Source organism: Prionailurus bengalensis, chromosome E4, assembly GCF_016509475.1.
Source record: "Prionailurus bengalensis isolate Pbe53 chromosome E4, Fcat_Pben_1.1_paternal_pri, whole genome shotgun sequence".
Classification (NCBI taxonomy): Eukaryota; Metazoa; Chordata; class Mammalia; order Carnivora; family Felidae; genus Prionailurus; species Prionailurus bengalensis.
In genome coordinates this window covers 60438130-60452551 of record NC_057360.1, presented here as the reverse complement: position 1 = coordinate 60452551, position 14422 = coordinate 60438130, and positions in this window count along the sequence as shown.

Genomic DNA, 14422 nt, shown 5'->3' with positions numbered 1-14422 from the left:
TTGTGGTAAGGCAGGGAGGGGAAGGGCTGTGAGCCGGGGATGAGAAAGGAACGAAATACATTGTTCTGCATAATAACGTGAAGTCCTGACTCCACTGTGGGAAGGTGGCTTTGCCGGTGGTAGCGTCCCTGGGAAAGTGGCTCAAGGAAGTATGGCAACGTTTTTCAAAGGGAGGTCCCAAGGCTGCCTCAGAATCCCCTGGGGCGTTTGTTATGATTGACATTCCTAGGCCCTCCCTGCTCAGGGCTTGAGAACTAAAATTCCCTGGGCAAAGGCCCCAGAATTGAAATGTTAGGCATCTCAAATGCTTCTAAAACATGGATCACTTGAAAATTCCTCATGACATGGAAGGTCTATATTTCTCCCTGCCACAGGCCTGTGCGCACACACACACACACACACACACATGCTGGGCCTACCGGACTACTCTTCCTCGTATCTAGGGCATGATTCCATAGTGGAAACTCACTCTGAAAAAGTCCAGCTGCCAGAGAAGATATGAATCCCAGGCCAGATCTGCCCCCGTAAGATTGCCTGACAGGTCAAATGACGGTTGGCACAGTAGAAGTTAGAAGATGGAAGTATTCTTTCTTTTTTTTTTTTTTTTTTTTAATGATTCTATACCTAAGTTGTGTGTTTTGCTTTGTTTGGTTTTGTTTTGGTTTTTGTTTTCATTGCAGTTAGTTAACATACAGTGTTAGACTAGTTTCAAGTGCAGAGGGAGGTGTTCTTAGAGAGAAGAGCAGAACTGAGGCCAAGACCCAAGATTGAGAAATGCACATGTTGGGACGCCTGGGTGGCTCGGTCGGTTCAATGTCCAACTCTTGAGTTTAGCTCAGGTTATGATCTCACGGTTCGTGTCATTGAGCCCCGCGTCAGGCTCTGTGCTGACAGTGCGAAGCTTGCTTAGGATTCTCTCTCTCTCCCTCTGTCTCTGCTCCTCCCTCACTCTCTTTGTCTCTCTCAAAATAAATAAATAAACTTAAAAAAAAAAAGAAATGCAGATGTTGGGGAATGGGCCCCTGTGACTACTTTAACATCCGGGGCGCTTTCCTCATGGACTAAGGGGATGGGCACGTTTAGAGTTTTTCTCCTCCCATGGGAAACTCAACTCCCATCAAAGATGGCGCACCAGAAGATGGCTTGGGATGAGGAGCTGTAAGGGAAGGGAGGTGGGGCAGCGAAGGAGGTGCGGCCACCCCACACCCCCCCCCTTAGCCCCAGGCATCCTGCTGGAGGGCACAGCACATTATGGAGAGAGTTGTGTCCACTGGGCAGTTCGGCACCATGATGGGCAGCCCCAGAGAGCTGTGAAGACACGTTGCCAGGCCAGCTCCAGCAAGAAGAAGGCAATCCCTGCTCAGCAGTCTCACACACACACACACACACACACACACACAGCAGTGGTTTTCAAACTTTCACAACCATGGCTGCCCAATGAAACACATTTCCTATTGCGCCCCCCTGTACCAAGCTAAAGACTCACGAAATAACTCAGTCCAACATGTACAAGATCAACATCTGATAGCTTGGATGGGACTTTATACATATTCAGAAAGGATATGAATGCCGAGGCCAGAACTGCCCCGATACCTATTGTTCTTGACTGTTTTAATTTATTTAATTAGGATAAGTGCTACTCTTGACTCACCTAATTAATTTCCTGAGTATGAAAACACTACACCAGAAGGAGGAGACTTCCAAAGGAGCGGGAAAAAACAACCCCATGAGTTCCGCGTCTCACTGTCCATTGGGGAAATGGACTCATTGAGCTGAGTCACGAAAAGTTGTTCATTGGAATCTACGTGGAGAGATACTCATCCTTCTGGAAGCAACTCTGAGGACCCCCCCTTAGAAAGCCAGTCTCCCCAGTTGATCTTATCACACTCTCCCTCCTGCACCTTGCCTTCTACCTTCTAGCAGGACCAATGCACAAACATTTGCAGCCAGCATGAGTACGTTACCAAAGACACTGATGCCGGCTGGGAGGCAGAACAGTGATGGTCCCTGCTTTTCATCCCATTCATGTAAAGTCGGGCAATAAAGTTAGGCTTTGGAGTCTCAACTTTCTTCTGTGTAAAAAGAAGATACTGACAACGTTTATTTCATAGGTCATTGTAAGAATCAAGTGCAATAACCCACAGGCAGCGTCTGGCACATAGTATGTGCTCAGTAAATGTCAACAATTATTGTATCCTGCCCCTGTGTGGTCCCTTGTTAGAAAGAACAGCCATGGTAAGAGTCATGGTACAAACAACGTACCACCGCCCCGGCGAGCTACAGGAGCGAAGTGTGGACTTCACTTTCTCAGGCTGAAAGTTTTTGTTCTTTAGTATAAGCCAATAACCTGCTAATCAACCGTAGAGAGCAGCATTTTGGTGATCTCATTGTCAGGTAATTTGGAGATAGTCCAAGATGCGCTCTCTGATCCAGTCACCACCAGTCACGTGTGGCTACGGAACCCTTGAAATGTGGCTTGTCCAAACTGAACTTCGATATCAGTATAAAGCACACAGGAGTTTGAAGACGGTTTTTAGGAAAAGTGTAAAATTTCTCATTCGTAATTTTTATAGTAATTACACATTGCCATGACAATTTTGCTATAGAAGGTAAAATAAGATATATGGTTAAAATTAATGTCACCAGATGCTTTTTACTTTTTTAACGTAGCTACATCATCGCATTATGTATGCGGCCTGCATTACGTTTCTATGGGACAGTGTGGCTCTGAGAGTTGAGCACATTCTGCACCCTTCCATCATGTTCCTGTCCCCTACTCCTCAAAGAGGAATCATCCCCCAACACCTTTCCGTACAATTTTCCTTCCACATAACCAATTCCACCCACGCTGGGCATGTTGTGCCTCAAGTCAATGATCAGCAACTCTTTCTAGGAATATCTTTGTTTAACGGTGTCTTGCATCCCAAGTTTTAGGAAGAGTGCATGTTGTGATTCCGTTTATCATACCAATGATCCAGCTAATTGTGCAGAAATGGGCCAATAAATGATTGAAAAATATCGTTTCCGTATTTTATTCAACAGATAAATGAGTAGATAGTTAGCAAGGATCTAACAAGACCAAAGCACCCTGTTTGATGCTCAGAGTAATACAGTGATAAATAGGATACCCTGTTACTCGCAAAAAGCCTAGCACCTTTCATATAAAAATGTATATTTTACTCTTTGCTCTGTAGTCCCTGCCTATCTATCAATCCCCATGTCCAACATTCCCTTGCCTCATCCCAGATGCCTCAGTGATACCAAACTACCAATGCAACCCTGCCTTAGCATCCTATTTCGCTGGAGCTTTATCGTTTTGTTCCTCTGCCTGGAATGCTCATTCCTTCCCATCTCCTCGACCCATATCCTCCAAGTTGAATGGATTTTCAGGGCTGTATTTCATCCCTTTCTCTAAGAAGCCACTCCCAATCCTCCAGCCATGGCAGCAATGGTCCCTCCATTTTTCATGCAACCGGTAGGCTTTGTACACAGCTCTATCGATCTATCACACTGGATTGCAACTGTTTGTTGGCTATTCATCTTACTAGACTATGAGCAATGCTAGGACCACACGTATGTCCAGGGAACTTGGATGTTGATTATATACTTAAAGACCAAACTCCCAGCAGCCCCATATTACTTCCACCATCCCTTCGGTGGTGGTTCTGATATAGAAACAGGAGGAAATGAACTTTTACATGAACTTGTAATGGCAACATGTTAACGGTTGGGCCAGACGCCTTTCCAGGATATCTCTGGTTTAGGGGGATAGAGGGGGCTTATCACATGCATGTCCATGAAGTATATTTAGTGTAACTTTCTGATTTCGGTTGTTGGGGCTAGAAAGTTTTAGTGCTGCACACCCACAGCTGCAAAAGGCCACTATGGGCTTGGAATAAAGTGCTCACGAGATGGGTCCAAGTTGGAAGTCTCCTGAGACTCACTCGCTAAAGCCCCAAGAGCTTCCCTGAGTGGAGTAATGTCATCCAGCAAGGTCGCCCAGCGTGACAAACATTGGGAGACTCGGTCAGGGAGTGAAGGCAGCCTTGTGTGTGAACATCAAGTGTCAAGTGCCTGGCACACAGTGGGAGCTTCACAAATGTTGAAAGGACAAATGAATGACTATATCTGCAGAAGATTATGACACACTCGTATAAGATGAGACTCTTCATCATTCCTGCTGTGGCAGTAGCATATTTCCTGGGAGAGTTTCTAGAAGGGCAAGGGAGGACAAAACTCTGCAGGTGTTCCTGTCCTCAGAGGCCAAAACAAAGTCAATTGGAGACTTGATGCTCTCCGAGCTACACAGGTGGCTCTCCTCATGCTCTTTAAGCAGGGAGATCACTTAAGAGAATCTTCTTCAGTTGACTTCATTTCTTTAAGCGCTCGCCCTATATTAATTAACTGATAGAACCCTTATGGTGTGATGTGTGTTTAGGGCTATTGTAAGATGCACATTGTCACAGAAATCTGTTTTGTGGGACTTGTTAGCACAGATATTATTTAGCTAAATGGCTCCTAATGATTCCTTCAGAGCCTGCTGCATCTGTTGGGTAATTCCCTTTATAGTTGGGGACTTGAAAAATTCCGGTTTTTAACTTACTCAACCCTAGTGACCTAATTCCAGACCAGGGAGGTGAATGGAGTATCTGTGTGTTCAGAAGACATTTAAAAGAATTCCCGATGCATCCTATGGTAAGGAAAAGCCCCAGAATGCAGTATTATTTTATTCCATCTTGAAGAAGCATTAAAAAGATATGTTATTTTTTCAAACAAATGGCTGCAAGGGAAAAGAAATTTGAATGACATCAAAAACCTGGCTCTTTTGAAAATAACCTGTTGAACGCAAGCCACTGAGTTGATTCTCACAAATCAGTTTGTGCATCTGGGGACAAATGGACTGGAGTTCTGAAAGGTCCACGCGCAGTGAGTTCTTTTGTACTCAAATAAGCTTGACAAAAAGATCAAGGGTTTCCATTTGCTGCAGGCGATGCCATAACATGTCACCGAAGAACTCCCCCCACCCCTGCATCTCTGGGCTGGGGCAGCCTTGGAGCCCCTCTGTGATGTCAACAGCAACATTCTCTTTAGGCAGTTTGCCCTGCTTATGAGATGCAAATATTCACACGATGACAGATGGGGCTGGGAAGGGGTGCTTCCTTAATAATTCTATAATTCCATCAAATGTTCTGGTCTCGGGTAACAGAGAGCTTTTTTTCTTAAATATTTATTTTTGGGGGACAGAGTGCAAGCAGGGGAGGGGCAGAGAGAGAGGGAGACGCAGAATCTGAAGCAGGCTCCGAGCTGTCAGCACAGAGCCGGACGTGGGGCCCGAACCCACAAAGTGCGAGATCATGACCTGGGCCAAAGTCGGACGCTTAACCAACTGAGCCACCCAGGCGCCCCCAGAGATCTTTGAATGTAGCGTATATTGGAACCCCGTGGTGGTTGAAAGCCGTTTCTTAGTCTCCCTTACCTTACATGCTTCAAGATGAAATTAAAATCCCTCAAGAATGAAACGAAGAAGCGTATCTGTGGACATAAGCCATCAATGGCTGCGGAGTCAGCCTCAGAGCACCCATTTCAAGCACAGTCTGCTTGGTTGTCTCTAAGGAAGGCAGGTCTATGCAGTTGGAAGTACGTTTTATGTTTGTCCTGAAAACTGACCACGCAGGGCCCCTTCCAGGAAGCGACAGGCTACTTTTGGACCCAACAGCCATTGTCCTTTGTCAAGTGGCTCCGATGGAAAATATTCAGGGAGTTAATCCACTGCAATAGAGTGGTTAGTAACCCCGGAATCCGTGGGCATGGATTCTGCGAGATATTGTATTTAAAATCCCCAGCGAAGTGTTGCTTATGTTGTAAGGGCTAAAGACTATTATCTGTCCTTTCTAGGGTATTACCTGAGTGGTAGGAAAATGCAGGTTTTTTGGGGTGCCCATAAAAAGGCAAAGGCTATGTATGTAGTGGCCACCAAGTGGTCTTACGTAAAAGGAACGTATCAATAGCTTCATCTGCTTTCTCTAAAATAGGAGTCAGCAAACTTTTTTCTGCGAAGGGCCAGAGAGTAAACATTTCAGGCTTGCAGCTGTACAACCTCTGTCACAACTACTCAACTTTGTCTCAAGCAGCCATGAGACAATATGTAAACAAAAGAGTGTGGCTGTGTTCCCATAAAACTTTATGCACAAACCAGACAGCCAGCCGGACTTCGTACTGTGACAACTCCTGCTGGAGAATAGAAATAATTGTTTCGTGAAGGACAATGGTCAATAATCCAAAGAAACAATAACGAAAATCACATCCTATTATGCACTCCATCCTTTGTCCACCCTTTAACCTATACAAGAGAATACTTTATTGATTTCGGTCGCATAGAGAATTTGCAGACTACATTTCCAAAGGTACTGCTAATAATGGAGAGGTAGTGAACAGTAATACAAATTTAGTAGGCTAGGTATGATCAGCTATAGGGATAAGACAAAAAAGGAAATAAAAACTTGTTAAAAACCACATTTTGCACAGAAAGACTAGATGGTATACCCCAAAGAGACTTTATACAATGAGCTATTGATTTTACTAACTCTCTGGGAAGCGTTTTCTAAAAGTCTTAGAAAACTTAGAAGGCACAGTGAGAATTGGGAATCTTAACAACATCAAAACACACACACACACACACACACACACACACACACACACACAAATATTCAACTGATCTTCAAAAGAAGTATGACCTTAGAAATCACTGTAGGATGAATTCCAGCTGAGTCTACATGCACCAACCTATTTTATAATAAGAAAACGATCATATTTGAATTCAGACCCTTTACTGACTACGTTGGGAAGGGGAAAAAAAAAAAGGAACACAATGGTTTCATTAGATTTTTCTCAAGTTAATCAGCTAGTGGTTTTTAAAATAACTACGTTTTAAAATAAGTTCAGGGCGCCTGGGTGGCTCAGTCGGTTGGGCGTCTGACTTCAGCTCAGGTCATGATCTCGCGTCCCGTGAGTTCGAGCCCCGCGTCGGGCTCTGTGCTGACAGCTCAGAGCCTGGAGCCTGTTTCAGATTCTGTGTCTCCCTCTCTATCTGATCTTCCCCTATTCATGCTCTGTCTCTCTCTGTCTCAAAAATGAATAAACATTTAAAAATAAATAAATAAAATAAGTTCAACTTTTTTTTTCAGTTTTGGAGTCTGATAATTTACGATCCTGAAATATAAATCCAACCAAATCCCCTTCCCCATGATCTTCAAGGCTTCTCTTCACTCCTAACACTCTTGGGATAAAGACCAAACATGCAACCCGGCACGCAGGGTTTTGCTTGGTCCCTGAGCCACTCCAGAATATCTCCAACCAACCACCTCCGCCTCGAGATTCTTTGAGCCTCAGTTACCAGGGTCCCCACCTCTCTCTCTTACCACCAGCTGACTCACCACCACCACCTGTGCACCTGGCCCGGGGCCACCATCGCACAGAGTCTTGGTGTAGTTGACTCCTATGCCCCACTTAGGGCTCTGTTCAAACCACTTCCTTGTGGAGCCTTTGCTGAGCCCCAGTCAACTGTCACACAACCTGTCTCTAGCCTTCAAGCTCTTACTAGAGTTTGTCACTATACATTCACTAAGGCGATGGTTTAATTAATGTCTGTCTTTCCGCTGGGCCAGGGGAACCCCCCCCCTGCCCCCCAAGAGCAGGAACTATGTCTGTGTTTGAATGGCAGAGGCCTCCGCTCAGTGCCTGGTGTGTAAGCAGGGCCTTAATAAATAGAGATAATGGAGTGGCAATCAGAAGGATATAGAATTAAAACATAGCCATAAAGGGGCACCTGGGTGGCGCAGTCGGTTAAGCGTCCGACTTCAGCCAGGTCACGATCTCGCGGTCCGGGAGTTCGAGCCCCGCGTCAGGCTCTGGGCTGATGGCTCAGAGCCTGGAGCCTGTTTCCGTATCTGTGTCTCCCTCTCTCTCTGCCCCTCCCCTGTTCATGCTGTGTCTCTCTCTGTCCCAAAAATAAATAAATGTTGAAAAAAAAAATTAAAAAAAAAAACAAAGAAACAAAAAAACAAAAAAACATAGCCATAAAAAGTCAAAGCGGATTTCTAAGGGACATTGCACACACTGCAGATAAAACACCGCCGTTTTAAAAGTCATGCGGGTTTACTTGTTGCTCGTTCTTAACTGATTGATCTAGATTTGGGTTCCGGTTGGCAAGCTTTTTCTATAAAGGGACAGACACTAAATGTTTTGGGCTTTGGGGGCCATATGATTTCTGTCTCAACTACTCAGCTCTGCTGGGGAGAAACCCATGAATGTGACCAGGTACCAAGAAAACCAGGGTGGGGCACCTGGGTGGCTCAGGCAGTTAAGTGGCCGACTTCAGCTCAGATCATGATCTCACGGTTTGTGGGTTCGGGCCCCGCAGCCCGGAGCCTGCTTCGGATCCTCTGTCCCGCTCTCTCTGTCCCTCCCCTGCTTGTGCTCCCTGTCTCTCTCAAAACAAATAACCAAACTTAAAAAAAAAAAAAAGAAAGAAAAGAACACCGGGAACTTTCCAGCTCCACACTACCGACATTCTGGCCCACTAATTCTCTGTTGTGTGCACCGTACCATGAGTGACAGCGTCCCTCGGCTGGACCCACGACCGGCCAACCAAAAATGTTTCCAGACCCAACGCTCCTTTGGGAGCGAACCCATCCCAGTGGGCACCACTGCTGTGCACCTTGATGTCCACAAACGAGCAGCAGACTGGGTTTGGCCCATGGGCTGTAGCTGGGCTAAATCCTGACCCAGGAAAAAAGAAAATCAGGAAATTCCTTAACAGTGGTCTATTACCACTGACAGGCCTATTAATGTATTCCTACACTTATTCGATCCTCTCCGTAGAGGGAGAATCCTTTGAATATTGTCTTTCTCGGAGCTGGATACCCGGGCCGTGTGGTCAGTGCAGAGCTCGGACAGAAGCAGGGTCTACGGATCTTTGTGTGAAATTCACCTGCTCAAATAAAGGTCGCCGTCTTGATGTCGTCTCTTCCTGCCCACACGGACCTCCGCCAGCCTTTTGACGATTTTTATTAGCTTTTTTTTTTTTAAACTAGCTTTCAGCAAAACGTGTGTTGCAAGACAACGGCAGGTACAGGTTTGACTTAGGTTTAGAGCTAGAGAGCAAGATCTGAGTCTGGATTCAGGTTTTTCGAGCTGAAGTGTGACCTCGGAAACCACCCTTTCTTCCCTCCCTTTCAGACCCAGGAACGCAGACTTGGATTTATCACCGTCTCTGGTGCAGGATGCCCTCTCACCTCTGGGCTGGGCACGGCCCACTTTGGGCTTTATTTGTTTGTTTCGCGTGTTTGTATCATAAACGTCCATGCCCCCACCCAACACAAGAAGCAGAAGACACTCACCGGTGAGCTTGCCCCCACTTGCTCCATCTGCTCACCGGAGGGACCCAGGCTTCACCCTGAACCTGACTGTCATCTTCCCACTTTCCTTCCCAGGATGCGGGCTGCTCCCCTCTAAGGGGTGGGAGGCCACTGGAGGGGGCTGATGAGCCCAGCTCTCGGCTCTTATCTTTAAAGCTCTAACACTGTGGACCTGACGACCTGTTTTCTCTGACAATCCTCAGAAATCGTGCCGTGCATGTGTTCTGCATCTCTAAAGGGGAGTGAAAGTCCAGGCAGATTGGTTTTGTGGGACACCAAGAAAACAGATTTTGATTCAAATCAAAGATAGCTTCTCAGGAGGCGTCTCATGGCCAAGGCCTTTGCAATACGCTAAGGCCATTGAAGACGTGTTGTATCGAAAAATGTTTTTCCTCTGGTAGCCAAACAGAGTTTTTAAAAATATTGAGGCTTTTCCCCCTCTTTGGCCATTTCTCTATTTTAACGTTAAAAGAGTCGTATCATTTATACTGCTCTGTTGAAAGGAACTCGTTCTATCTGCCCCTGGGGCGGCAATACGGGCTGGTAAACTTCAACACAGCGTGTAATGTATGGTCTAATTTTAAATTCTGCAAAACGCCGATTTATCTGATTTTTACCAGAGCAGAGAGATAAGGCAGTCATGCCCCCATGCAGCTCAACATCTCTATAGCCTTGAAATTGAACCTCAGGGAAAGCGGACACAGGGCGCCCTGGGCGTGAATAAAGGAGCCTGATGCTGACACACGTGTAAAAGATACGAGAGGAGACGCTTGGGGAAACACAATCCTGTGTGCGTGTGTGTGTGTGTGTGTGTGTGTGTAGGGGGGAGTGAGTAATGTTAATAGCCATTTTGCATCACTATTGACTTAATGTGGGAGAAACAGAATTGTCCTGCCAGCTTCCCTGACCCATTTGGGTGAGATTCTAGCAACCTCCAGTGGCCAGTTTGTAGAATTGCTACCATTGTCTTTGGACACAAGGACCTTGCCCCTGAGGGGGTCCCCTTTTAATAAAAAAAATATTTTGTGCTCTTTACACTTTGAATTGGATATAGCTTACTTATGCATAGGATTTCAAAAGGAATCCATAAAAACCTTAATTGTAACAGAGAAGAAAAATCCAAGGAAAGTAAAATCAAAAAAATGAATGAATACGTGTACGTATAATGAATGAACGAGTGAATCTGCATTTAACTATATAACATCTGGGTCCGAGTGTTCTAGAAGGCATCGTTATTTGGAAACTTGCGTCTAATCAGAATCACTAGAAACGTGATGGTCACAAATGCAACGGCAGAAGACTATACTGGCCTCTCACGTGCCACCAGCACCTTGCTACAGATTATGCGATTTTTCGAAACAAATAAGAAAGAGCTGGTAAAATTCTGAACAAAGCAAGAACACCCCTCCCTGGGATCTGCACCCAGGATCATGTCTAGGACATTTAAGGTATACTAAAATTTTGCAAGAAGTCCTTTGTGTTCTCCTGTTAGATGGAGTTAGGGTCTAGGTTCCTCCGGCAGCTACAAATAGGCTTTTTGCCTGTTCCGGCAGAACTTTCCAAAGCAGTAGGGGATGGCCCGACAATTCAGTGGCGTGCTAGACCGTCCGCTGTATTTCGGGATATGTAACGACCCCGGTCCCGACCCACAAGCGTCAATAAAACTCATCCATCAGTTCGATGGACAAGAAGGTCCCCCCAAATCACCAAATGGCCTGTGGAGAACGAATTACTTCTGTGAAGAACCACCAACTCACGCCTTCCTCTGGCGCCGAGGACGCACCTGTCACACGGGGTTTCTCCACCAGGGGCCGTCGCTACTGTGACCCCTTGGCCACGTGCAGTCTCGACCTTCTCCTACGTGACCTTCTCCTCCTATTTTGGGGGACTCCCAAGATGCTGAACAGGATGTCCCTGAGGCTGCAGGGAAGTGACAGAAGAGAGGAGGAGAGCTGGGGAGCACTGGGCAGATGGAGAGCCGGGTCCGGCCCCAAGTTCAGCCCTTAAATTCCCCCAGCACACGAGTCGAAAGGCCAGGCTCTGAAACCCGACCCCCGCCCCTCCTGCCCGGTGTCTTCCGCTCTGCACCCAGGTGCTCCCGCACGCCTCATTGGTCTCAAGTTCAGCAAAGGGCAGGCGGACCTCATGCCCAAGACCTCAGAATCTTTCCTCGTCGGCCCCTCAGAGCCTGGCTCCGACCGCTAACTCGGAACACGTTGAGTCCAACAAAAACAAAAAATGCACTCAACAGAGACAATTCAGAATTGCTAATGAGCAAGCACAATGATCCACGAACAGGTTTGTTTTCTAGGAAAGACACGAAGCGTGTCCACTTTACGCCAGCAGTCCCCGAAGTGTATTCAACAGGACACTGCTCTGAAAGGCTGGTCGTAGGTATTTCTTTAGAAAAGAGAACGTGTCCCCTGCCCAAGAAGACCAGAAACGCTGGCTTGCGCACATTGTAGCCGGCACAAATGTCACAAACGCAGGCGAGCCAAAGGGTAACTGTTTTCTAAGGCTGAACAGAAGCTTTCCTTCCATCCTGTTTTGCGGTCTTGGGAAAAAAGCATTGACAAGGCAAGGGAGACGCTGTCACAGCAAATGTTCTCCAGTTCGGGACTTTGTCCTCCTTTTGTCCTACACTTTCCGCAGGTGGTAGAAACTCAGGCGGGCCTTACTTCTGCAAGGGGTGGGGGGTGGGGTACAGGTCTTCAGGTACGGCCCCCCCGAGATGCCCACTTGAGGGGGCACTTCTCGCCTTTTTTAAAAAATGTTTTTAACGTTTATTTATTTTGAGAGAGAGAGACAGAGTGCGAGTTGGGGAGGGGCAGAGAGACAGGGAGACAGAATCCGAAGCAGGCCCCAGGCTCTGAACTGTCAGCACAGAGCCCGACGCGGGGCTCGAACTCACGAATCGCGAGATCACGACCTGAGCCAAAGTCGGACGCTTAACCGACTGAGCCACCCAGGTGCCCCAGACATAAGCAGTTTGAGCAAAGAGATTGGGGTTTTCTAATCTTCTTGATAATGTGCACCTGGGTGCTGAGAGACACCACCCTTCTGTCGTCTCCGTGGTCCTTTCTTCCAAGTCGCCGAGGCACGAAGGGGTGGCCTTTCTTACCTTGGCAATGCTCTGTCAAATCTGCATACCCCAGGCCTGCAGGGGAGGGGGCGGGGGGATGGCTGGCCACCTTCAGACCACCAGGTTTGTCCCCAGGTGCCGGGGCTCATCCCGGGCCTGCCTGCATTCAGAGCGGCCTCCTTTACGTTGTAACGGAGGAAGAGGGCACTCTGAACCGCCCCCCTGCCCAGCATGTCGGGGGTGGGGGGATCCACAGAGGTATCCAGCCTGTGTGCGGGGAATCTTACAGGTTTGTAGAAGTTGGGGGCGGGGACCTCTTCCATCAGAGGAGTGCTGATTTCTACCTCCTTTCCACGTGGGACTTTCAGATCAAATTTAAAGAAATAGTTCTGAAAGTAGGAAGGAAGATGGAGAGACACCCAATGAGGACTGGACATGGCATGGCATCATTGCCCCAAAGGGCGGAGTGCCCCCGCCCCCCTCCCCCCCTCGGCGGGCAGGTGCACTCTCCCTTACAGCTGCAGGAGGCGAGTCGTGAGGCATTCGGGACGGAGCTAGGGAAGGGCTCAGGGCAAGCAGGGAGGCCGTCACCCCTACCCTGGATGGATCTGCCCCGGCCAGCCTCCAGCCGTGCACTGTGAGCGTCTCTCCGGGGACCCGCGTGTCCTCCCCACTGGCAGGGGCTCTGGTGTGCAGAGGAAGGAACAGAGAGGCTCGTGTCCTTGGGTGCCCTCCTGCCAGCACCTGGTGCCTCTGCGGAGGGAGGCGGGGACTGAGCCGTGAGCAGCCAAGGCTCCCAGCGCGCAGGGCACACTTGTATCCCCAGGAACATCTGTCACAGCCATAACACGTTTAGGCTGGTGGCTCTGTTTACACAACCCCAAGCAACGAGTTTGACTAAGATCTTCACCAAAAGACGGATGGGGTAGGGCAGCGAGGGGACATTGCTTAAACAGCGAATTGGAGCCAGCCTTAAACAGGTACCTTGAGACTTTTGATAGCTTAAGCCACACGGTTAATCTGTAATGCTTCTAGGGCCTCCCTATGACGTTGGGCGACAGTAAAAAGCAGACAAAAAATGAGTAGAGCCCATTCTTGATGAAGGCAGTTCTTTAAGGATGCAGAAAGTATACTGAATTAACAATGGGAAAAGACACAGATACTGGTGGTCAGCACCCTGGCATGTATAAAACCTTCCCCGTCTTCACTAACACGGTCTTCGACTGGCACAGTTATAATTTTTATGGGCCATTATTCTATATTACCGCCACCATCATCATTATCCTTATTCTCACTAATATTTTGCAGTGGCCCTCCGCCCTCCTGTCTGCAACAGTCATGCAAGGGCTTTAAAAGCAAATAGACAAGCGAGATTCTGGGGTCGGCCCCACAACCACCGAGTTAAAGTCCCGGAGAGCAGAGCCCAGGACGTAGGACTTTTAAAAAGTGCCCCCGGGGACGCGAATGTGCCAGCTAGGCTGAGAACCCCTGTTCTGGGCACGCAGAGAAACATGCTACGTGATAGCACTTTACCAGCTTTACTGCCTAGGAAAAAAAAAAAAGAAAAGATTCCTCCTTCCTTCCTTGGTTTTGTGGCTCCAGTGAGGCGGTTCCCAAACCTGGCTGCACTTTAGAACCACCGGGGGAGCCTTAAAAAGCGATCGCTGCTCGGGCCCCACCCCGATCCAATTAAGCCGGACTCTCTGGGGGTGGGAATTGGCATCAGCAGTTTTTGAAAGCCCCCTGGATGATTCTGATATGTGGCCAGGATTTCAAACCACTGCTCCAGAGTTTCTCAACCATGGCAGCACATCGGAATCGCCTGGGAACTTAAAAAAAAAATTTTTTTAAAGTACTGAGGCCTGGGTCCCCTCTCCAAGGAGGCTGATTTCATTGGTCTCCTGGGAGGTTTGGACATCAGGAG